Here is a 23,887-nt window from a genome sequence, read left to right on the forward strand (position 1 = left end):
CTATGGGAGGTAGAACGTAAAGTGAAGATCACTGTATTTCATGCCAATGCCTACCAGATGGCATTTATTCTGAAAGAGGCACTGAATAACAAGTAGACACATTGACTTGGCCCACTGTTATCAGACAGTCTCTGTCTCTGTGTGACCCAGTTGTGAACGGAAGCATCAAGGTGGCTCCCACTCATCAAGTTTGATCTGTCTACTGCTTCTACTAAACATCCAACCTGCCAGGAAGAGGCACAGGCACTGAGCCCTTATTACAGCATCATCCTTTGAATAGGTCAACGGGCCACATGGTGGCAAATCAACACAGTGGACTTCTTTTGACCAAGAATTACTTTTGATTATAAACATTTCTATCATTTTTACATTTTGCTTTTCTCACCCACAAACCCTCAATAAGTGTCACTATTAAAGGGCTTATAGATTGATTCATAGCCGACACATCACATATAATATCGAATCATGCCAAAGAAACCACTTGACAAGAACAGAAACATAAATCGCCCCATGACCAAGGCATTCACTGGTCCTATCCTAAACCACACCCATCAGAAGCTGCTGGCCTGTGGGAATGATGGAGCCATTGATGGCACAGCTGGGGTGCCACCTTGGAGAGAATTCCCTTTGAAGAGATTCACTTTCCGCCAGGAAACAGTACACTTCCCATATCTGCAATTATTATATGGAGTTGTACCCAGTAGATAGACTACATAGGTCTAGGAACTCAGGAGTCAAAGTAGGGAATTCTTCATCTACCATCACTTCTACTTACCTTCTTGGAGAATATGTTTCTTTTTCCCATAACTCTGTACTCTAAAGTGTTAGAGATCCTGATCTCTCAAAGGGAAGCACCTCCACTGGGAGACTCAGCAATTCCCTTAAACTTTATCCTGCACCCGGCTACTCTAAGCTGTTTTGTCTAAGATCAGGGTCCTTCTCAGGCAGCCCACGCCAATGACTCGTTGATATTTATAAAAGCCCATCCTCTAGCCCTAAAACGAGACAAATCTGAAGGTCCATGACAGCTTCAGACTTTTGTCTGGGGCCAGCTGAAGCTTTTGCTGAGTTTGTATTGCAGCTCGAGTTTCTCTGTGTGCCCAAACTTGCTTTCTTTTCTTCCCCTCTCAGATGTCAATGCTAAGCACATTCTCTAATAAACTTCCAGCATGCCTAATCTTGGTCTGTCTACTTCCTGGAAAATTCAGACCATAACTGCTCATCACTACAGTCAATTTCATCCCTCACCTGGTGCAGTGGCTGACATGTGTAATCCCAGCACTTCGGGAGGCTGAGGCAGGAGGATCGCTTGAGTCCAGGAGTTTGAAACTAGCCCGGGCAGCAAAGTGAGGGCCCATCACTACAAAAAAGATTAAAATGAAATAAAAAATTAGCTGGGTGTGGTGGTACACTCCTGTAGTCCCAGTTACTTGGGAGGCTGAGGCAGGAAGATCATTTAAGCCTAAATGGTAGAGGCTACAGTGAGCCATGTTAATACCATTGCACTCCAGCCTGGGAGAGAGCGAGACCCTGTCTCAAAAAAAACTAACAAAACACTTCATCTTTCAAATACTCCCAGACACTTTGTGTTCCAGAAATTTTTCAAGGTCTCTTGTCACTGGAAATTGCCTCCTTTTTTATTTCATGATGTGTTTATTTCCTTTTATGCTCTTTTATAATTTTATTTTAATAATTTTGGAAGAAGAGAGACATGCATAATTCTTGACTCAGATCTTTCAGTTTATAATATTAAGCTTAGTACATACATAATATTTTTATAAGTCAAAAATGCTAAATAACAATTTTATGTGAATTTAAATTTGTCATCAAAATTGTAGCCAAATAATATTGTCAAATCTTTATAAGGATGCAATTTTGCAATATGAAATTACCAATGGCTTTTACGAATGACAGGACTTTTGAGGATATATGATACCAATAACAGAAATGCTATTGTTTATAGTTGTGTTTGAAGTAACACAATTACGTTATCATAAATGGACAATACAAGCAATGTATAACAAAAAGCTTTATGGCACATTGTGTTTGAATTTTTCTGACAAAATATTTTTGAAACTAAAAATACTAAATTTGTGAATCTCCTCAATGTACTATACTGATACAAGGAAATAATATTTACACTTAATTTTGATAATTTTACAATATTTTGTAAGTATTCTAGATACAGAATAGAAACTAAAATTCCCATATTTCTCTATACATATATATATCTTGAAATATATTTCTACAAACTTGAAAATAAAATAAAATTTGATTTACATATAGACAGGTCAGTAGCTCAGAAACTCTCTCCAGAATAGTAAATTACCCTGAAATAATTCCTTTGGCATATTTCTGTTTCCTAGGCAATGAGATCAGCTTCACTACACCATATCTTCTATGCTTTCAAAGACCCAGAACTCTTAAATTTTTCAATAAAGCTCCCCTGTAGGTTCAAAATAGAAGAGATAATGATGATGCTGAAACAATCAGCAATGTATGTGAGATGGAAATTTCTTAACACTCTCAAAAATGTTTTGTAAAGACCACTGGATCTACACATGATCATTTAAAAAACTATAATGATACATGCAAAGTGAAAAATTTTGAAAATAGAAGAAAAATACACATTTACAAAACCCAAGACTTTGAAAATGTATGCTTGAGAACAAAATGGTAATTGTTTTCTTTTGCAAGTAAAACATTTAAGGCAGGATCAGTAGTGAAGCTTTCTTAGGTATACATTTTTGTTTCCTGATCTCACAGGGTTCATTGTACAGATGTGTTAATCTAATCTGTCTTTCTACACTGTGAGTAATTCACAAGAGTTACGCCTCTATCTTGCTTATAGCAAAGGTTTCTTTTAAAATTTGTTAATCACGCAATTTCTGAATTAGTAAATTCTCCCTGTACCAGTCAGAAGCTACACAATGACTCCAAGTACTCCCCACTTCTTAATGTAATCTAGAGTAGAACTGTTGCATAGTACATGTTCAATAAATTCATATGGCTTACATAAGTCAAGATCTGTTTAACATTCTCTTCACCTGTAAAATAGTCAATGTAAAAGCATTTACTTTGCTGCTCATTTACTTTGACTGTATGTACTTCGCTGCTCAAATAAAATATGTGTGGTTATATGGTTTGGCTCTGTAGCCCCATCCAAATCTCATCTTGAATTGTAGCTCCCATAATTCCCATGTGTTGTGGGAGGGACCCAGTGGGAGCTAATTTGAATCATGAGGGCAGTATCACCAATACTTCCCCCAACTCATTACCATTCTGATGGTAGTAAATAAGTCTCACAAGATCTGATGGTTTTATCGGGGGTTTCTGCTTTTGCATCTTCCTCAATTTTCTCTTGCCGATGCCATGTAAGAAGTGCCTTTCACCTCCTGCCATAATTCTGAGGCCTCCCCAGCCGTGTGGACCTGTAAGTCCAATTAAACCTCTCTTTCTTCCCAGTCTCGGGTATGTCTTTATCAGCAGCATGAAAACAAACTAATACATTAAATTAGTACCACTAGAGTGGGGCATTGCTGAAAACATACCCGAAAATGTGAAAGTAACTTTGGAACTGGGTAACAGGCAGAGGTTGGAACAGTTTGGAGGGCTCAAAAGAAGACAGGAAAATGTATGAAAGTTTGGAACTTATTAGAGACTTGTTGAGTGGCTTTGCCCAAAATGCTGATAGTGACATGGACAATAAGGTCCAGGCTGAGGTGGTCTCAGATAGAAATGAGGAAATAGTTGGGAACTGGAGGAAAGGTGACTCCTGTTATGTTTCAGCAAGGAAACTGGTGGCATTTTGCCCCTGCCCTAGAGATTTGTAGAACTTTGAACTTGAGAGAAATGATTTATGGTACCTGGAGGAAGAAGTTTCTAAGCAGCAAAGCACTCAAGGGGTGACTTCTGGTGCTGTTAAAGGCATTCAGTTTTATGAGAGAAGCAGAGCATATAAGTTTCGAAAATTTGCAGCCTGACTGCGATAGAAAAGAAAAACCCAGGGCTGGGCGCTTTGGCTCATGCCTGTAATCCCAGCACTTTGGGAGGCTGAGGCCGGTGGATCACGAGGTCAGGAGATGGAGACCATCCTGGCTAACACGGTGAAACCCTGTCTGTACTAAAAATACAAAAAATTAGCCGGGCGTGGTGGCAGGCGCCTGTAGTCCCAGCTACTTGGAGAGGCTGAGGCAGGAGAATGGCGTGAACCCGGGAGGTGGAGCTTGCAGTGAGCCCAGATCGCGCCATTGCACTCCAGCCTGGGTGACAGAGCGAGACTCTGTCTCAAAAAAAAGAAAAGAAAAGAAAAGCCCATTTTCTGAGGAGAAATTCAAGCCTGCTGCAGAAATTGGCATAAGTAACAAACAGCCTAATGTTAGTCCCCCAGACAATGGGGAAAATGTCTCCAGGGCATGTCAGAGGTCTTTAAGGCAGCCCTTCCCATCATAAGCCCGGAGACCTAGGAGAAAATGGTTTCATGGACCGGGCCTAGGGTCCACGTACTGTGTGTAGCATAGGGACTTGGTGCCCTGGGTCCCAGCCGCTCCAGTTGTGGCTGAAAGGGGCCAACGTAGAGGTCGGGCTGTGGCTTCAGAGGGTGTAAGCTCCAAGCTTTGGCAGATTCGACATGGTGTTGAGCCTGCGGGTGCACAGAAGTCAAGAATTGGGGTTTAGGAACCACTGCCTAAATTTCAGAACATGTATGGAAATGCCTGGATGCCCAGGCAGAAGTTTGCTGCAAGGGTAGGGTGCTCATGGATAACCTTTGCTAGGGCAGTGCTGAAGGGAAATGTGGGGTTGGAGGCCCCACACAGAGACCCTACTGGGGCCCTGCCTAGTGGAGCTGTGAGAAGAGGGCCACCGTTCTCCACACCCCAGAATGGTAGATCCACAGACAGCTTGCACTCTTTACCTGGAACAGCCACAGACACTCAATGCCAGCCTGTGAAAGAAGCCAGAAGGGAGGCTGTACCCTGCAAAGCCACAGGGTGGAGCTGCCCAAGACCATGGGAAACAACCTCTTGCATCAGTGTGACCTGGATGTGAGACCTGGAGTCAAAGGAGATAATTTTGGAGATTTAAAATTTTGGATTTGCATGAGCCCCGTAACCACTTTGTTTTGCCAATTTCTCCCATTTAGAATGGCTGTATTTATCCAATACCTGTGCCCCCGTTGTATCTAGAAAGAAATTAGCTTGCTTTTGATTTTATAGGCTCATAGGTGGAAGGCAATTGCCTTGTCTGAGGTGAGACTTTACACTATGGACTTTTGGGTTAATGCTAAAATGAGGTAATACTTTGGGGTACTGTTGGGAAGGAATGATTGGTTTTGAAATATGAGGACATGAGATTTGGGGGGGCAGGGGTGGGATGATATGGTTTCGCTCTGTGTCCCCACTCAAATCTCATCTTAAATTGTAGTTCCTATAATTTCCACATGTTGTGGGAGGGACCTGGTGTGAGATAATTTGAATCATGGGAGCGGTTCCCACATGTTGTTCTCCTGGTAGTAAGTCTCAAGAGATCTGATGATTTTATCAGGGGTTTCAGCTTTTGCATCTTCCTCATTTTCTCTTGCCACCGCCTTGTAAGAGGTGCCTTTTGCCTCCCACCATGATTCTGGGCCTTCCCCAGCCATGTGGAACTGTAAGTCCAATTAAACCTCTTTTTCTTCCCAGTCTCAGTTATGTCTTTATCAGCAGTGTGAAAGCAGACTAATACATGTTGAATGAATATAAAATGATCAAATAATAGTGCAGTGTTTGCAGATGAATATTTTTGAGCTCCTCCAAAATATATTCCCAGTCGAAAAACTGAAGTGTTCATGACTATGTTTTACCCTATGTATATTACTTTATGTTTTGTCTGTAACAAAATATCAAAACTGTCATATTAAAACTAAGCCCTTTTCCTATTATTTATAACTTAATCATAAATGATAGGTTTGGAATATACAGGTATATGGAATGAACAGATGTATTCCAAACTCAGGCTCTGATTACAATGCCTAAATAATTTATTACAGTATAATGATTATAAATATTATGCCTATTTTATCTAAAGCAATGTTTTAATTGGTAACAAATTTTATTTTACTAATAAATATATTATTTTATCAATGAAATTAAATCTCAAGAATATTTGACTAATGTGTACTCCAATGCAAATTTTCTTATCTAATATGAGTAATTTTTAAGTTACAAAATTACATGTGTAAGAACAAGGAATGTTATAACCAAAAAGGAACCTCCAAAGATTATGTGTTACACCTGCTTTACTTTATTCTGAACACCAAAGTCTTGAAGCAAATATTTACAATTGACCAAGCAACCCAGGAATGTATAAATATGTATAACTCTTGTTATTTAACTTGATACTTAACAAAAATGCAGATGGTCCTTGACTTAACAATTTTTCAACTTCACAATGGTACAAAAACAGTATGCATTCTTCAAAAACTATATTTCAAATACCCATACAACCACTGTTTTTCACTTTCAGCATATTATTCTATAAATTACATGAAATATTAACACTTTGTTATAAAATAGACTGTCTTAGATGATCTTGCTCAACTGTAGGCTAATATATTAATAAGTACTCTGAACACATTTAACATAGGCTAGGCTAAGCTATGATGTTCTATAGCTTAGGTGTATTAAGTGAATTTTTGATTTACAGTATTTTGATTTTCTTGTGGGTTTATTGGGAAGTAGCCCAGTTGCAAGTAAAGAAGCATCTTTAAAATAACATAAGGACCTAATTTTATTCTTCTGCATGTGGATATCTAGTTTTCCTAAAACCATTATTTGAAGAAACAGTCCTTTCCCATTGTGTGTTCTTGGCACCTTTCTCAAAAATCAACTGGGCATAAATGTGTGAATCTATTTCTGGGTTCCCTATTCTGTTCAACTGGTCTATGTGTCTGTTTTATCCCAGTACCATGCTTTTTTAAAATCAATTTATTAAAATATTTTTAATTTGCCCATTTCAACTTTTTTTTTTTTAATTATACTTTAAGTTCTGGGATACATGTACAGAACATGCAGTTTGTTACATAGGTATACAAGTGCCATGGTAGTTTGCTGCACCCATCAATCCATCATCTACATTAGGTATTTCTCCTAATGCTATCCCTCTCCTTGCCCTCTACCCCCAACAGGCCTGGTGCGTGATATTCCCCTCCCTGTGTACATGTGTTATCATTGTTCAACTCCCACTTATGAGTGAGGAAATTTGGTGTTTGGTTTTCTGTTCCTGTGTTAGTTTGCTGAGAATGATGGTTTCCAGCTACATCTATGTCCCTGCAAAGGACATGAACTCATCCTTTTTTATGGCTGCATAGTATTCCATGGTATATATGTGTCACATTTTCTTTATCTAGTCTATCATTGATGGGCATTTGGGTTGGTTCCAAGTCTTTACTATTGTGAACAGTGCTGCGGTAAGCATAGATGTGCATGTGTCTTTATAGCAGAATGATTTATAATCCTTTGGATATATACCTGGTAATGGGATTGCTGGGTCAAATGGTATTTCTAGTTCTAGATCACTGAGGAATTGCCACACCATCTTCCACAAAGGTAGAACTAATTTACACTCCCACAAACAATGTAAAAGCATGTGTATTTCTCCACATCCTCTCCAGCATCTGTTGTTTCCTGACGTCTTAATGATCTCCATTTTAACTGGCATGAGATGGTTTCCAATTGTGGTTTTGATTTGCATTTCTCTAATGACCAGTGATGATGAGCTTTTTATCATATGTTTGTTGCTGCATAAATGTCTTCTATTGAGAAGTGTTTGTTCATATACTTTGCCCACTTTGTGATGGTTTTTTTTTTTTGTAAATTTGTTTAAGTTCTTTTGTAGATTCTGGATATTAGCCCTTTGTCAGATGGATAGATTGCAAAAATTTTCTCCCATTCTGTAGGTTGCCTGTTCACTCTGATGATAGTTTCTTTTGCTGTGCACAAGCTCATTAGTTTAATTAGATCCCATTTGTCAATTTTGGCTTTTGTTACCATTGCTTTTGGTGTTTTAGTCATGAAGTCTTTGTCCATGCCTACGTCCTGAATGGTATTGCCTAGGTTTTTGTCTAGGGTTTCTATAATTTTCAATCTTATGTTTAAATCTCTAATCCGTCTTGAGTTAATTTTTGTATAAGGTGTAAGGAAGGGGTCCAGTTTTAGTTTTCTGCATATGGCTAGCCAGGTTTCCCAACACCATTTATTAAATAAGGAATCCTTTCCCCATTACTTGTTTTTGTCAGGTTTGTCAAACATCAGATGGTTGTAGATGTGTGGTGTCATTTCTGAGGCTTCTGTTCTGATCCATTGGTCTATACATCTGTTTTGGCACCAGTACCATGCTGTTTTTGTTACTGTAGGCTTGAAGTATAGTTTGAAATCAGGTAGCGTGATTGATGTCTCCAGATTTGTTCTTTTTCTTAGGATTGTCTTGGCTATATAGGCTCTTTTTTGATTCTATATGAAATTTAAAGTAGTTTTCTCTACCTCTGTGAAGAAAGTCAATGGTAGCTTGATGGGAATAGCATTGAATCTATAAATTACTTTGGGCAGTATGGCCATTTTCACGATATTGATTCTTCCTATCTATGTGCATGGAATGTTTTTCCATTTGTTTGTGTCCTCTCTTATTTTTTTTAGCAGTGGCTTGTAGTTCTTGAAGAGGTCCTTCACATCCCTTGTAAGTTCTTTGTAGCAATTGTGAATGGGAGTTCACTCATAATTTTGCTCTTTGTTTGTCTATTATTGATGTATAGGAATGCTTGTGATTTTCGCACACTGATTTTGTATCCTGACACTTTGCTGAAGTTTCTTATCAGTTTATAGAGATTTGGGGCTGAGACAATGAGCTTTTTTAAATATACAATCATGTTATCTGGAAACAGACAATTTGACTTCCTCTCTTCCTATGTGAATACCCTTTATTTCTTTCTCTTGCCTGATTGCCCTGGTCAGAACTTCCAATACTATGTTGAATAGGAGTGGTGAGAGATTGAAGCAGTAATTAATAGCCTACCAACCAAAAAAGGCCCAGGACCAGCTGGATGCACAGCCAAATTCCACCAGAGGTACAAAGAGGAGCTGGTACCATTCCCTTTAAAACTATTTCAAACAATAGAAAAAGAGGGACTTCTCCCTAATTCATTTTATGAGGCCAGCATCATCCTGATACCAAAACCTAGCAGATTCACAACAAAAAAAGAAAATTTCAGGCCAATATCCCTGATGAACATCGATGAGAAAATCCTCAGTAAAATACTGGCAAACTGAATCCAGCAGCACATCAAAAAACTTATCCACCACCATCAAGTTGGCTTCATCCTGGGATGCAAGGCTTGTTCAAAATACACAAATCAATAAACATAATCCACCATGTAAACAGAACCAATGACAAAAACCACATAATTATCTCAATAGATCCAGAAAAGGCCTTTGATAAAATTCAACACCCCTTCGTGATAAAAATTCTCAATAAACTAGGTATTGATGAAACATATCTCAAAATGAGAGGTATTTATGACAAACCCACAGGCAATATCATACTGAATGGGCAAAAGCTGGAAGAATTCTCTTTGAAAACCAGCACAAGACAAGATTGCCCTCCCTAACCACTTATTTTCAACATTGTATTGGAAGTTCTGGCCAGGGCAATTAGGCAAGAGAAAGAAATAAAGGGCATTCAAATAGGAAGAGAGGAAGTCAAATTGTCTCTGTTTGCAGATAACATGATTGTATATCTAGAAAAGCCGATTGTCTCAGCCCAAAATCTCCTTAAGCTGATAAGCAAATTCAGTAAACTCTCAAGATACAAAATCCATGTGTAAAAATCACAAGCATTCCTATACACCAATAATAGACAAACAGAGAGCCAAATCATGAGTGAACTCCTATTCACAATTGCTAGAAAGAAAATAAAATACCTAGGAACACAAGTTACAAGGGATGTGAAGGACCTCTTCAAGGAGAACTACAAACCACTGCTTAAGGAAATAAGAGAGGACACAAACAAATGGAAAAACATTCCATGCTCATGGATAGGAAGATTCAATATTGTGAAAATGGCCATACTGCCCAAAGTAATTTATAGATTCAATGCTATTCCCATCAAGCTACCATTGGCTTTCTTCAGAGTTAGAAAAAACTACTTTAAATTTCATATGGAACCAAAAAAAGAGCCTGGATAGGTAAGACAATCCTAAGAAAAAGAACAAAGCTGGAGGCTTCAATCATGGTACCTGATTTCAAACTATACTGCAAGGCTGCAGTAACCAAAACAGCATGGTCCTGGTACCAAAACAGATTTATAGACCAGTGGAACAGAACAGAGGCCTCAGAAATAACACCACACATCTAAAACTATCTGATGTTTGACAAACCTGACAAAAACAGGCAATGGGGAAAGGATTCCCTATTTAATAAATGGTGTTGGGAAACCTGGCAGCCATATGCAGAAAACTGAAACTAGACCCCTTCGTTACACCTTATACAAAAATTAACTAGAGATAAATTAAAGACTTAAACATAAGACCTAAAACCATAAGAACCAGAGAAGAAAACCTAGGCAATACCATTCAGGACATTGACATGGGCAAAGACTTCATGACTGAAACACCGAAAGCAATTTCAACAAAAGCCAAAATTGACAAATGGAATCTAATTTAACTAAAGAGCTTCTGTACCATGCTTTTTTGATTGCCAAATAGTTGTATGAGGTTTTGAGGTCAGGTAGTATGATGCCTTCAGCTCTGTTATTTTTTATTGTCATTGCTTTGGCTATGAAGATCTTTGGTGACTCCATATAAATTTTAGCATATATTTTTTTTCTGTGAAAACAATGTCATTGAAATTTTGGTAGGAATTGTACGGAATCTATAGATAGCATTGGATAGTACGGACATTTTAACAATGTAAGTTCTCCCAATGTGTGAACATAGTGTATCTTTTTATTTATTTGTGTCTTCTCCAATTTCTTTCATCAATGTTTTGTAGTTTTCAGTGTACTGATCTTTCACCTCCTTGGTTAAATTTATTTCTAAGTGTTTTTTGGTGGCTATTATAAATAAAATTGATTTTAAATTTCAGATCAATAGGAGGAATAAATTCATGAGATCTGTTGTACAGCATGGTGACTACAGATAATAACAATGTGTTATATATTTGAAAACCACTAAGAGAATAAATTTTAAATTCTCTTAGAGCCAAAAATCATAAGGATGTAAGGTGATAGATAAGTAAACTAGTTCAATTTAGCCATTTCACAATGTACGCATATTTCAAAACATTATGGTGTACACCATAAATATTTTATTTGTCAAATAATTAAAATGATGTTTTAAAACTAAATGTTTAAATTCTAGTTTTAAAATTTGAAAAATTTGATTTTTTAAAAATATGGAAACCTACATGTTTTAAGGGAAAGTATCTTTAGTAAGCCAGTGCAGTTGAGTACAATGTGTCTTAAAGCATTTCATTCTTGAGCCATGTCTCTGGCAATTTGCTCTCACCAAACAACTAATAATAACTGTACTAGCCTACTTAGGCTGCCATAACAAACTATCACAAATTGAGTGGCTTAAACAATAGATAATTATTTTTTTCACTTCTGGAGGCTAGAAGCCTGAGATCCAGGTGTTGGCAGGTTTTATTTCATCTAAAGCCTCTCCTTGTTTTGCAGATTGTGCCTTCTCACTGTGTCTTCACATGGCCTTTTCTATGTGTATCCACATATCTGCATCCTAAAAACTGTTCTTTACCCTCTTCACTGGAGCCCACATTGCTCTTGTCTCACTCCTCTGGTCTGCCCTGGAATGATCACTTCTGTTTTCCCACATTCTCTAAATTGTTTGGAGAGACTTCATCTTTTTTGCTAGATGCAGGGACGGTGAGGTAGCCCATTCTTCCCCTCGATTGTGCAATGTGGTTTTGCTGCCTGCCTTCCTTCCTTCTTCTTTCCTTTCTTTTTTTTTTTTTCTTTTGAGATGGAGTCTCGCTTGGTTGCCCAGGCTGGAGTGAAATGGCAATCTCGGCTCACTGCAACGGCCTCCCAGGTTCAAACAATTTTCCTGTCTCAACCTCCCCAGTAGCTGGGATTACAGGCACTCCCCACCAGGCCCGCCTAATTTTTTTTATATTTTTAGAAGAGATGGGGTTTCACCATGTTCACCAGGCTGGTCTTGAACTCCTGACCTCAAGTGATCCGCCCGCTTCAGCCTCCCAAAGTGCTGGGATTATAGGTGTGAGCCACCATTTTCTTCATCAGCATCAGTGTTTTCTGCAGCCTGAATTGTCGGGAGCAATTTTAAAGTTCATTCCTGTTTTAGCTTCATTTAAACTAGATCTGGAAACTGGAATCTGCTCTCCCATATAATTGGAGCAAAGCCATTTTCTACCACACCTGTAGCCTCAGTAACTACTTAGCACAGTGACTGTGTGTTAGATGCAATGCGTGATTATACAAGCCCACAGAGTTAGCATGTGAATAGAGTATAATGTGAAATTCCAACCTGAAAAAATAAATCACTTTTTATAATTTCTAGAGCTAAATACTTAAACAATATTTTCTTCAAAATGTTTTTCTTTTCTTTAACAAACTAATCATATTTCTATGTGTCAGGAGGGTGTGAAGGCATTTCTTTTGAAATGCTATTATATCAAATTGAATTTCAGTTATCAAGGGGCTATCTAGCCACAAAATTAATCATGCAAATTACTAGTGTTTACTACCTTAAAATATGGGACTAATCTTGTGCCTAGTAATTCTAGGTTATATAAGAAGGATAATAAAAGTAAATAAAAATGCATTTTTCAATGTTTGGTTTATATTATCATTTACAGTTGTTAATCATTTTATAATGTTAAAAGGCAAAATTATATCAATTCCAGTTTTGCAGATCTTACTGGCTTTTATTTGTGATTCTAGAAGCGAGCAGCAGTCCGGACCAAAAATGGTTCAGAATGCTCCACCCCACCACATGTGCAGGCTATATTTATAGCCAGAGAAAATAGAGCAATGTACAGAAAATGGAAGTGAGGTACAGAGACAGCTTGATTGGTTAAACCTGGGCTTTTGCCTTAATTGAACCTGTTTTGAACAGTTGGCCTCCTGCTGTGGACAGAAGCTCGACTTCTGTGATTGGCTGAGACAGCTATTTGTGACATAGGCAAACTTCTAAGATAGGTTTTCGGTTTTAAGCTAGATTGCAATTCCTCAGGCTGCATTTAGTTTGATTTAAAAATAATGAAATGTAATGAAAAAATAGGTGACAATTTCATATATTTCAACAAATATTCTCTGTGATATGGGAATCTGTAAGTTATTCTATCATAAATTTTATATCACACTACCATTCTAAAATATTATTGTGATGAGTTAGTAACCTGGATCTTCATAACTCCATGAATCTCAAAAGTCAGAAAACATTAACCCCTTATCTTTTTTTTTTTTTTGAGACAAGTCTCCCTTTGTTGCCCAGGCTGGAGAGCAGTGGTCCAATCTCAGCTCACTGCAACCTCCACCTCCCATGTTCAATCAATTCTCCAGCCTCAGCCTCCAGAGTAGCCGGGATTACAGACACGCGTGCCATCAGACCCAGCTAATTTTTGTATTTTTAGTAGAGATGGGGTTTTGCCATGCTGCCCAGGCTGGTTTCAAACTTCTGACCTCAGTGATCCACCCGCCTCAGCTTCCCAAAGTGCTGGGATTACAGGCATGAGCGACTGCTCCCGTCTGTCCCCTTATCTTTATGTTACTTTTAAACATATCTGATAGTCATCACCTGAAAGTGAATAGTGGGGTTCCTTCTCATATGTTTTGGTGTCTCACCTCCTACAAAGTGAGTTCAGGGTTGTTGAAGTTCACTGAAAAACATCGCAAGTTAGCGTGTGATAGTTAATTTTATACGTCAACTTGACTGGGCCATGGTGCCTAGATATGTGGTCAAACATTGTTCTGGATGTTCCTATGAGGATGTTTTTCTGGATTTTTTGTTTGTTTGTTTTCTGAGACGGAGTCTCCCTCTGCTGACCAGGCAGGAGTGCAATGGTGCAATCTTGGCTCACTGCAACCTCTGCCTCCCAGGTCCAACCGATTCTCCTGCCTCAGCCTCCCAAGTAGTTGGGATTACAGGCGTCTGCCACCACACGTGGCTAATTTTTGTATTTTTAGTAGAGACGGGGTTTCACCACATTGGTGAGGCTGGTCTTGAACTCCTGACCTCAGGTGATCCACCTGCCTCAGCCTTCCAAAGTGTTGGGATTACAGATGTGAGCCACTGCGCCCAGCCATGAGGATGTTGTTAGGTGAGATTAACATTTAAATCTGTGGACTTTAATTAAGCATATTGTCCTCTATAATATAGATGGGTCTCATCCAATCAGTTTGAATAGAGCAAAAGACTGACCTCCCCTCAGCAAGAGGGAAAATTCTGCCCATATTTACCATACCTCGTTGCTGATATGTAGCCATAAAAAACTAATACCTGACCATCAGTTAGAAGCTCATCATCGAGCCTGAGTTATTACCTAATTTTTTAAACATTACCTGGCAAAACCTGAATTTATCATGAACTGGAAAATATCTAATCTTTGCTATTCCTAAATTTCAAAAGTTTGAGAAAGATTAGAAATACTCATGAAAATAATAAGAATTCTCTTTGACAATGAAAAGGTTTCTATTGTGTAATCTGATGTGCACCTTTTCCAAATGAGAAATTGAAATCTCTGAGATGAAAAGTGACTTGCTGTGGTCACAATGTGCACATAAAAAATAAATACCAAGGGAGATTGAAAGGCATATTTAAAAGTAAAACTCCTTATTTTAGTCAGTATTTGTCAAAGTCACATTGAATTGTAGCTAGAATGTTAAAAAGAAACAATTAGGAATGTTCAGCAGCTAATTGAAACAAAACAACATATAGAATGAAATATTCAAATGCAGTCATAAAGGAGAATTTAAACTTTAAAAAGCAAATCATTTCTAAATACATGTGGGTCATGATCCTGCCAAAATAGAAAATAGTGATAAAATGTTTGCAGAGCAACGCATATTACAAAGAATAAAGAATAAACACTTTAAAAACATTCTTTTTAACTTAAACTACATTTCAACTATTTTAAAAAGTAATTGTTCTGACTTATAAAATACTCTTGATTCCAATTCACTATAGTTATAAAACAATTTTCTCATATGAACTACATCTTTCAAGTTATGAAATTATTTTAAACTTTCAAAAACACTCATGTACTTAGTTTCTGGACAAGTCATGAACTCAATTAGGAATTGTAAAGATTTACTAAAGACCATTAAATAGGAGCTCTCTAGATCATTGTGAATAATCACCAGACTGCAGCTGTTTTTCAGCATACGTAATAAAATAAATATCCATGAAGTCTAGAGTTGAGTATTCTAGTTTGTAACAACCAACACAACAGTCAATACAAAGCTATGTAAGGAAAAAATAATATCTGTCCTCCCTTTAAAGTTTTTCCCCTATAATACCTCACTCCCAAACTCTATATTAAAGACAGCATAAAGGTAAATAAGCATAGATACACCTCTTTGGGCTCCTCCAAGCATCTCCTAACATTGCCTCTAAATTTATGTCTGGTGTGCTCCAGTTTGGCATATATCCTACCTTTGATTTGCACCTTAATCAATCCTGTATTTGAGGTTCACAGTGTCCTTTGCTTTCTTCAGCTTTAACTCTTGGTCAAAGACAACACAAGATACTTTCTGCTGTTAAAATTTTAGTGTTCATCCTCAAAAATTTTTATATGCAGAAAATGCAGTTAGATCCTACATACCATTTGTAACCATATTTTAAAATTACTAATATGTTATGAATACTTTCTGTGCCAATAGGTTTATTACTACAATAAGTATTAGGAACTGTTCTATGAGCTTTACACATATACCCTAATACAATTCTCACAGCAATACCCTTGCTTCCCACTTCACTGAGAAAACTGAAGCCCTTAGCAGAGAATGCCACCGACTCCACCAACAGAACAGCCCCATCCACCAGCATATCTGTTTCTCATTCTCTTCTTCCCACCTGTTATCAGATATGATTTTAGCCAACTTCTGTGGAAACGCAGCACCTTGACAGGAGCACCAGGAGCCATCATGTGTTACCCACTCAAAAATGCATCACTTTATCAATGCCCTTGTCTCTCTCTCATATATCATATCATATATATACACACACATACACACACATCTATATAATACGTATATCATATATCTTATAAATATGCATATTTACTCTCTACTGGATCATTCTCATTGGATGGGCTGTTATTTGACCCATCTCAAATGAGCTTTGAGCTTTATGCGGACCCCACTTTCCCTGCCTCCTCATTTCTTTGCTTCTCTTTGCAGAAAAACTCTTTAAAAGATTTCTAATCCTGGGCCGGGCGCGGTGGCTCACGCTTGTAATCCCAGCACTTTGGGAGGCCGAGGCGGGCGGATCACGAGGTCAGGAGATCGAGACCACGGTGAAACCCCGTCTCCACTAAAAATACAAAAAATTAGCCAGGCGTGGTGGCGGGCGCCTGTAGTCCCAGCTACTCGGAGGCTGAGGCAGGAGAATGGCGTGAACCCGGTAGGCGGAGCTTGCAGTGAGCGGAGATTGCGCCACTGCACTCCAGCCTGGGCGACAGAGCGAGACTCCGTCTCAAAAAAAAAAAAAAAAAAAAAAAAGATTTCTAAATTTCTAATCCTTATTCTCTCTGATTCATCTCTCAGGCTCTCCTGCCTTATTCTAATTAGGCCAAGAAGCCGCTAAGATTGCTCCCATCAAAATTGCCAGTGACCCCCTATTGCTCACCTAATAGTCCATTTTCAATCCTTATCTCATTTGATACATAATAATTACAGAATTACCCCCAGTTGATTCTCTCTTTCTCTCCCCTCTCTCTTCCTTTCCCCTTCTCTCCATTTTCTTAATTTATCCTGTAAGACACCACAATTTCCTGGTGGTGTTTTTTCTGTCTCAGTGGTTGTTCCTTCACAGTCTTCTTTGCTGGTTCCATAATCTTCTAGCTCTTAATTTTATAATGTTTCAAAAGCCCCGTCCATGTTTTCCTGTCTGATATTTACTCTGTCTTTTGGGGGGATCATACTTATTTTTAGAGTTTTAAATACCATCTATATCTTGTCTTGCAAATTTTTACCTCTAACTTTCCCCTAATGTCTGGATTAAATACAGGATTGCCTACTTCACATTTCCAAATGCCCAGTGAACATCTCAAATTTAGCACATCTGAAACTGATCCTTGCGACATACTCCTTCCCTCCACACCCACTCACCTCTTTTTCGTTCCACATTTCTATTGATGGCGAATACACATTTCCAGCTGCATAGGTCAAAAATCTTAGAATCATCTTTTACTCCTGGTTTTCTCTCTTATCTAAATTCAATATGTCATCAAATCCTATTGTCATTACCTCCAAAACATATCTAGAATTAAAAACGGTCTATCACCATTGTTATGTGCCTGGTTCAAATTAAGTATCCGTTTGTCACTTGAATTGCTGCAATACTATAGTCTCCTTAAAAGTATGCCTGCTTCTGTCCTTGTACTATACAGTTTATTTCCATGCCAGTAGCTAAGTAATTCTTTAAAAACACACATTGGATAATATCTCTCAGAGCCAAAAACCTGTTGAATGTTTCAGTCACAGTAAAAGCTACAGTCCTCTACAAGGCCTCCAATACCCATCATTATCTGACCCACTTACTACTCTGGTGCTTCTCTCCAAGGACTCTCTCTCCACCATGATGCTCCAGGCACATAGGCCACATTTCTTTATCTAGAGACTTCACACATGACCTATCACAGGACTTTTGCTCTGCTATTCCCTCTACCTAGAACGCCTCTCCAAGTGTCTGCCTGACTACATCTCTATTTCAATATCTGCTTATACTTAGCCTTTTCTATGAGGTTTATCTTCACCACTCTTTTTAATACTGCAAGCAAGTCCCTATCCCCACCTTAGCATTCATGATTCCTGTATACTTAATGTCTAAAATAGTAAGTATTTTACTTGATCGTAATTATGCTTCTTCTCTTATGGCATCTCTTGAGAAATAAACTTGACACTTGGTCTATTTTGTGGTCTACTATATTAACTAATATATCCTAAGTGCAACATAAGAAACACAAAATAAATATTTGATGAATGATTGAACATTAACAATGGGCATCTATCTCTCTATATTTTTTAATTTGTGAACCATATGTTCTATTTTCTTGGTATTTTTTTTCATTCTAATATGTATTGCTTTTAAAATGTTCTTGATTTTTAAGGGTATTCTTTTACATATTAAATGTTCTATAATTTATGTTGATATAAGAAATTGTGCAAGATATTTTGTAATAGTTGACCACCTGTTTGTTTTATTTGTTTTTGTTTCTTGTTTTCATTTTTGTTTTTGTTTTTTGTTTTTTTTTGAGATGGAGTCTCGCTCTGTCGCCCAGGCTGGAGTGCAGTGGCACAATCTCGGCTCACTGCAAGCTCTGCCTCCTGTGTTCACGCCATTCTCCTGCCTGAGCCTCCTGAGTAGTTGGGACTACAGGCGCCCGCCACCGCGCAGCTAATTTTTTGTATTTTTAGTAGAGACGGGGTTTCACCGTGGTCTTGATCTCCTGACCTCATGATCCGCCCGCCTCAGCCTCCCAAAGTGCTGGGATTACAAGTTTGAGCTACAGCGCCTGGCCTGACCACCTGTTTTTATATTGTTTGTTAAATAATCCATTCTTTTCTCCTTCTGGAAACCAAGTAAAAAAATATATAAGGAAAAAGCAAAGACTAGCTGAGACTAAAGCTGATAGAGTAAGAAAGTAGGAACTGATAATTAATAGCTGGGCTTAGTAATTTATTACATATGGGCTGCATATATGCACTTGACTCTGTTTCTGAACTTTTGATATTGTTTCTTCATCCTATACAGTTTATTTCTATCCCAGAAGCTTGAGTGATACTCTTATGACATCATGTCATTCCTTTGCTCAAACCGTTGCTCTTATATTTTACTCCCAATAAAAGCCATGTATCTATCTGCCTACTCTTTTGTGAATATCTTATCTCTAAAATATTTAATTTTATAATAAATGTTTAAATTTATAGATCCCATCTCCTTTATGTCTTATTGCTTTTGTATCTATTTTCAAGGATTATTTTCTCAACCTACTTTTAAATTTTAATTAGATCTTCGTCAAATAGATCAATTAAACTTATATGGGGACTGAGAGAAACCTCAAAGAATGAGCTGGCTTCAAAAATGTAGGTTGACAACCCAGGAGGTTAGGCTGGGTGATGGATCCCTCACTCCATCACTTTTCAGAGCATTGGCTATGACCTGAGTCATATCCAGCACACAGCACATGAAAAGTCCACTCATCTGAAAAGGACAAAACAAGAGAAGGGAAGCCTGAACTAATATGGTCACATGACTAATAAAAGAAATCAGATCTTTTGTGCTTAATTATTCCACATTCCTTCTTTTTACAGGGAGCAAGCACTACCTACCTACCTACTCCCACCTTTCTTCATCATGCCTAACTTGGCTTAGTTTTACAGGCACGGGTCAAGGAATAACCTGCTGATCTGCAAATCCTCTCAAGCCAGCTTTCCTGGCATCACAATGACACTCACTGCTCTTCTGCAGCAGTGGTCTGCAAACTTTTTTATAAAGGATCAGATAATAGATATCATAGACTTTACAGACAATATACAGTCTCTGCTGATTCTCCTTCCCCTCTTCCTTCCTCCTTCATCTCCTCTTCCTCCTCTTTGCTCTCCTCTTCCTTCTTCTTCTCTTCTTCATGTTTACTCTTTAAACATGTGAAAACCACTCACAAGCCATACAAAAACAGGCAAGAGGCTGGATTTGGTCCACAGGTCATACTTTTCCAATCCCTGATCTAAAGGCAGATATCTTTCTTTACATTTTTATTAATCAAAATTTTCTTATGTTGTCACCATAAGAATACCAGATGGTACCTTAAACAGATAACATATTTCATCCAACTCTCAAGAAATAGATTATTTCCCCTCCTAAGGCATCTTTAGACTCCCAGGTATGGCAGCCATGGGAATGCACAGGTCAAATCTCACGCTTTGGAGAGCAGAGTTCAGACCCCAGTTGCCACCCCTCTGTATTTGTGCCGAGGCCATGCTTCCCTCAAGCTGCTCTCAGCCAGTGGAGGAACATGGCAGGGATATTCTACAAACTCATTACCACAGGAGACACAACTCCTCTGGGGTTGAGAATTCCCCATATACCTGGCGAATGTTCATAGTCCTGTGCTGCAGTTTGAAACACTTGCTACTCAGTCCTTCGTTCTTGCCCTTCTATTTCACAGATGTCAGACTTGCACTGTAGTCTAGAGACTCTCCCTGTTCCCTCCTTTTATCCTTCACAGGGATTTCCTCCAGATCTAATCCCACCCAGTGTCTACTTCTCAGAGAACCCAAATTAACTCATCAGTTAACCCAAATTAACTCATTCTGCCTCTAAGAAACAGATTTTCTTCATGCTGATTTTCTTCTTCACCAGGTTCAAATGTATTAGTCTGCTATGGCTGCTGTAACAAAGTACCATAAACTGGGTGGCTTCAACCACAGAAACTTTTTATATCACAGTTCTGGAGGGTGAAAGCCCAAGAGTGAGCTGTCTGTAGGATTGGTGCCTTCAGAGGGATATGGGGGAAAACCTGCTCAGCTCCAGTGATTGGCTCTTGCAGATGGGTCTTCTAGCTGCTTTCCTATCATCTTCCCTCTGTACGTGACACTCTCTTCAGGTGGTGTTCTTTTTCTAAGAGCATCAGTCACATTGGATTAGAAGCCCACCTTACTCTACTGTGACCTCAACTGCAATAATCCTATTTCCAAATGAGTACCTTCTGAGGTACTGGCGGTTAGGATTTCAACAAATGAATTTGGTGGCGGGGGCAGGGGTAGAATTCAACCCAAACACCAGACTTGACACCTAACCTCTTCCTCAGGGACTATGTGCACAAAAATAATCCCCATAAAGCAATAGTGAGGATGTGAGGGTGACATGGCTAGAATCATAACATTTATGACAGAGCTAACATTTGACATTGCTTACTTGAACTTCTTATTCTTAAAAGGTATTTCAGCCAATCACTACCAATCACTACTCACTAGATGATCACCCACTTAGTACTCATCTTCCAGGATGTCAATGGTGTATCTTCCCCTCCCTTTTTCCTCTCCTCTCCTATCTTTCCTCTCCCCTTTTCCCTGGGGAAGAGAAACAAATCCCTTCTAATTTTCTGTTTCATATCAGATAACCATTGCCTTAGAGTAAGAAATGGGACTATTGCAATAAACAAGTCTAGTCTCCTCGGATGCAAAATGCACATTGAAATAGTATTTTGCCCTCCTCCTTCAAGCAGCAGACAAGCAATATAAAATGTTATCACGGGAGCTTATGGAGTATACAGCATAAATTTATTGCTTCATAAGACTGATAGCTTGAGAATACAGTGAACCACAAATTGGATATGGCACATTTTATAGTAAGGCAATTTTTCTTAAAAGCATTTTTATCATAAAGTTTTCTCCCCTTTAGAAAAATATTAGCATTGATAGTTGATAATAAATTTCAATGTCAGGTAAAATAAAAATAAATTATTATAATCATTCTCCTATAATTTCTTACACTTTCCTAACTATATTACCCTCCCTTTGAGTGATGGTACCTCCAGTTTTGTACATAGAAGACTATCCAGAACAGCAAAGAATAATTAGTCAGCTGACAAACCACATCTTCAGCAGAGCTGTAGTGCTCTTAGAAGTCAAACTACGTGACTTTCTTACCTCTTTAAAAATTGTTTCCCATCTTGATTTTTTGTGTATTTTTTGTTGTTCTTGCTTTTGCCTTCAAAGACTTCTCTTACATACTTAGTTCAATTATATTTAGTTTTTAAACATTTAAATGTTCAGTTTAAATAAACGTTTTGCTAAATATTTTGGATCTTTTGGTAGGAAAAGTTTTTAGCGTACTGGGAACTTTTCATGAGAAAGATTTTTAGCCTTCCAGATTTTTGTTTAAAAAGCCACCTTCAACTCAAACTGTCCTGTTAGTTTTCACTAGTAATTCTGTGTTGCTGAATCTAATGATAAATTCTGACCGACTCTTCACCTTATTTGCATAATCATAGTACAGGATATACCCAAGCACTTTTTCCTTCTTGAAGCACTTTCTCTATTTTTTCTTCCAGAATACCCTCTCTTGATTTTCTTTTCTTCATCACTGGACATTCCTCCTTAGGTGCTAACTGTACCCTCCTCATTTTCTTCACACTAAAGTGTGAGAAACCTGCAAGTCTCTGTACTCAGTCAGTCCCAGGTCTCTACATTATTTCTCTGGGTGATCTCATACAGTCTTGTGTTCCAAATACTCTCTATGCACTGATGGTCCCTAACTGTGTATTTGTAGACTCAGACTCAACTTTCCCTTGAACTAAAGACTTGCATAACAATTGGCTATTCAAAATTTATGCTTGCACATCTAAAGAGTAGCTCAAATAAAAGTCTAAATTCTTTCCCTTACCTGTTTCCCTTGCTACATTCCCCTCTTAGAAAAGAGCACCTCTATTTCTTTAGATGCTCAGACAAAAATAATAAAAATAATAAAAAATTTTTTTAAAAATATTACCCATCCCTGGCTACTCTCTTCTTCACATATCTCCCATTTAATTTAGATGAAAATAATTGTCACCTGTAACTTCCAAATATATGGAATCCAAGCACTTTACCACTGTGCTTCTACCACCTTAATTCTGGCCATGCATGCCATCCTTCTCATAAATTGTCCCAATCGCATCCTTATGCTCACTTTCACTTATATAATGCTCATTTATTCTCCATAAAACAGCCAGAGTAATCCTATTAACATGGACATAAGAGTGTGTCACATGTATATCCAGAACCCCTAATGTGGTGTTTTATCACCCACAATAAAATTCAAGTTCTTTCCACCGTCTGCAGGGCTCAATGGCATCTCGCCTCTGACCACTCCCACTCCTGCTTTTCCTCTTTCTGTTCCAGCTACATTGCACTCTTGGCTATTCTGTGAACATGCGTAGCACACTTCCAGCTCAGGTAGTTTGTGCCTGCTGTCCTCCCTGCCTGCACATTTAACACTGCAAAGTCATGTGGGAACCTGACCAACAGTTTTCTCCTCAATGAAGCCTGCACTAAACGCTTTATTGAAAATAGATGCCGCCATCACTTTCTATCCCCTAACTGTGCTTTAGTTGCATTAATCAAATTTATCTCCGCCTCATATACTAGGGACGCATGTCTTTATTTTTCATTGCTTTTCCTCAAGATTTTAATTTTGATTTAGACATAGAATACTCCTCTTTTCTTCACTGCTATATCACCAGCTCCGGAACAGAGCCCAGCACAGAATAAATGTTCAAAAACCAAAATGTAATTGAATAGGCATGATCTCTTTAGACAGATTAGGAGATGAAAGTAAGATAGTTTTATGTGTTTCCCAATATAACTGACATAGTAAGTAGAATATCTAGAAATTAAATCCCGGCCAATTTAAAAATAATAACAAAATGTAACAAAACAAAACAAAAAAGATATTTTTCATTGCCCTCTGCCACATTCATAAAATCACAGTTTCTTTGCATGATATTCATGGGTTCACCATCTGACCCCAGTCTGCCTTTTGAGCCTCCTCTCACATATGAATCAGTCTTCTTACAGAAGCCCTGTCTAAACCCACTCCTGTTTTTCTAGCTGTCTCCCTTCAAAGTCTTGCCCTTATTCACCTCTGTGCTTTGCCTCATCCTTCTCCCTTAGC

General features: G+C 38.2%; 1 protein-coding gene across 3 annotated transcripts in view; it reads right to left on the reverse strand.

The window, feature by feature from the left end:
• Positions 1 to 1,248: 1,248 nt before the first annotated feature.
• The window catches only part of LOC131383416 (putative uncharacterized protein encoded by LINC00596), an 84,123-nt gene continuing 61,484 nt past the window's right edge, over positions 1,249 to 23,887 (reverse strand). For all 3 annotated transcript variants that reach the window (XM_058438207.1, XM_058438205.1, XM_058438206.1), the window contains one exon: positions 1,249 to 1,360. The gene's annotated coding sequence lies outside the window, so the exon portion shown is untranslated. The remainder of the gene's footprint in view (positions 1,361 to 23,887) is intronic.

The sequence above is a fragment of the Hylobates moloch genome, unplaced genomic scaffold, assembly GCF_009828535.3.
Source record: "Hylobates moloch isolate HMO894 unplaced genomic scaffold, HMol_V3 SCAFFOLD_4, whole genome shotgun sequence".
Taxonomy (NCBI): Eukaryota; Metazoa; Chordata; class Mammalia; order Primates; family Hylobatidae; genus Hylobates; species Hylobates moloch.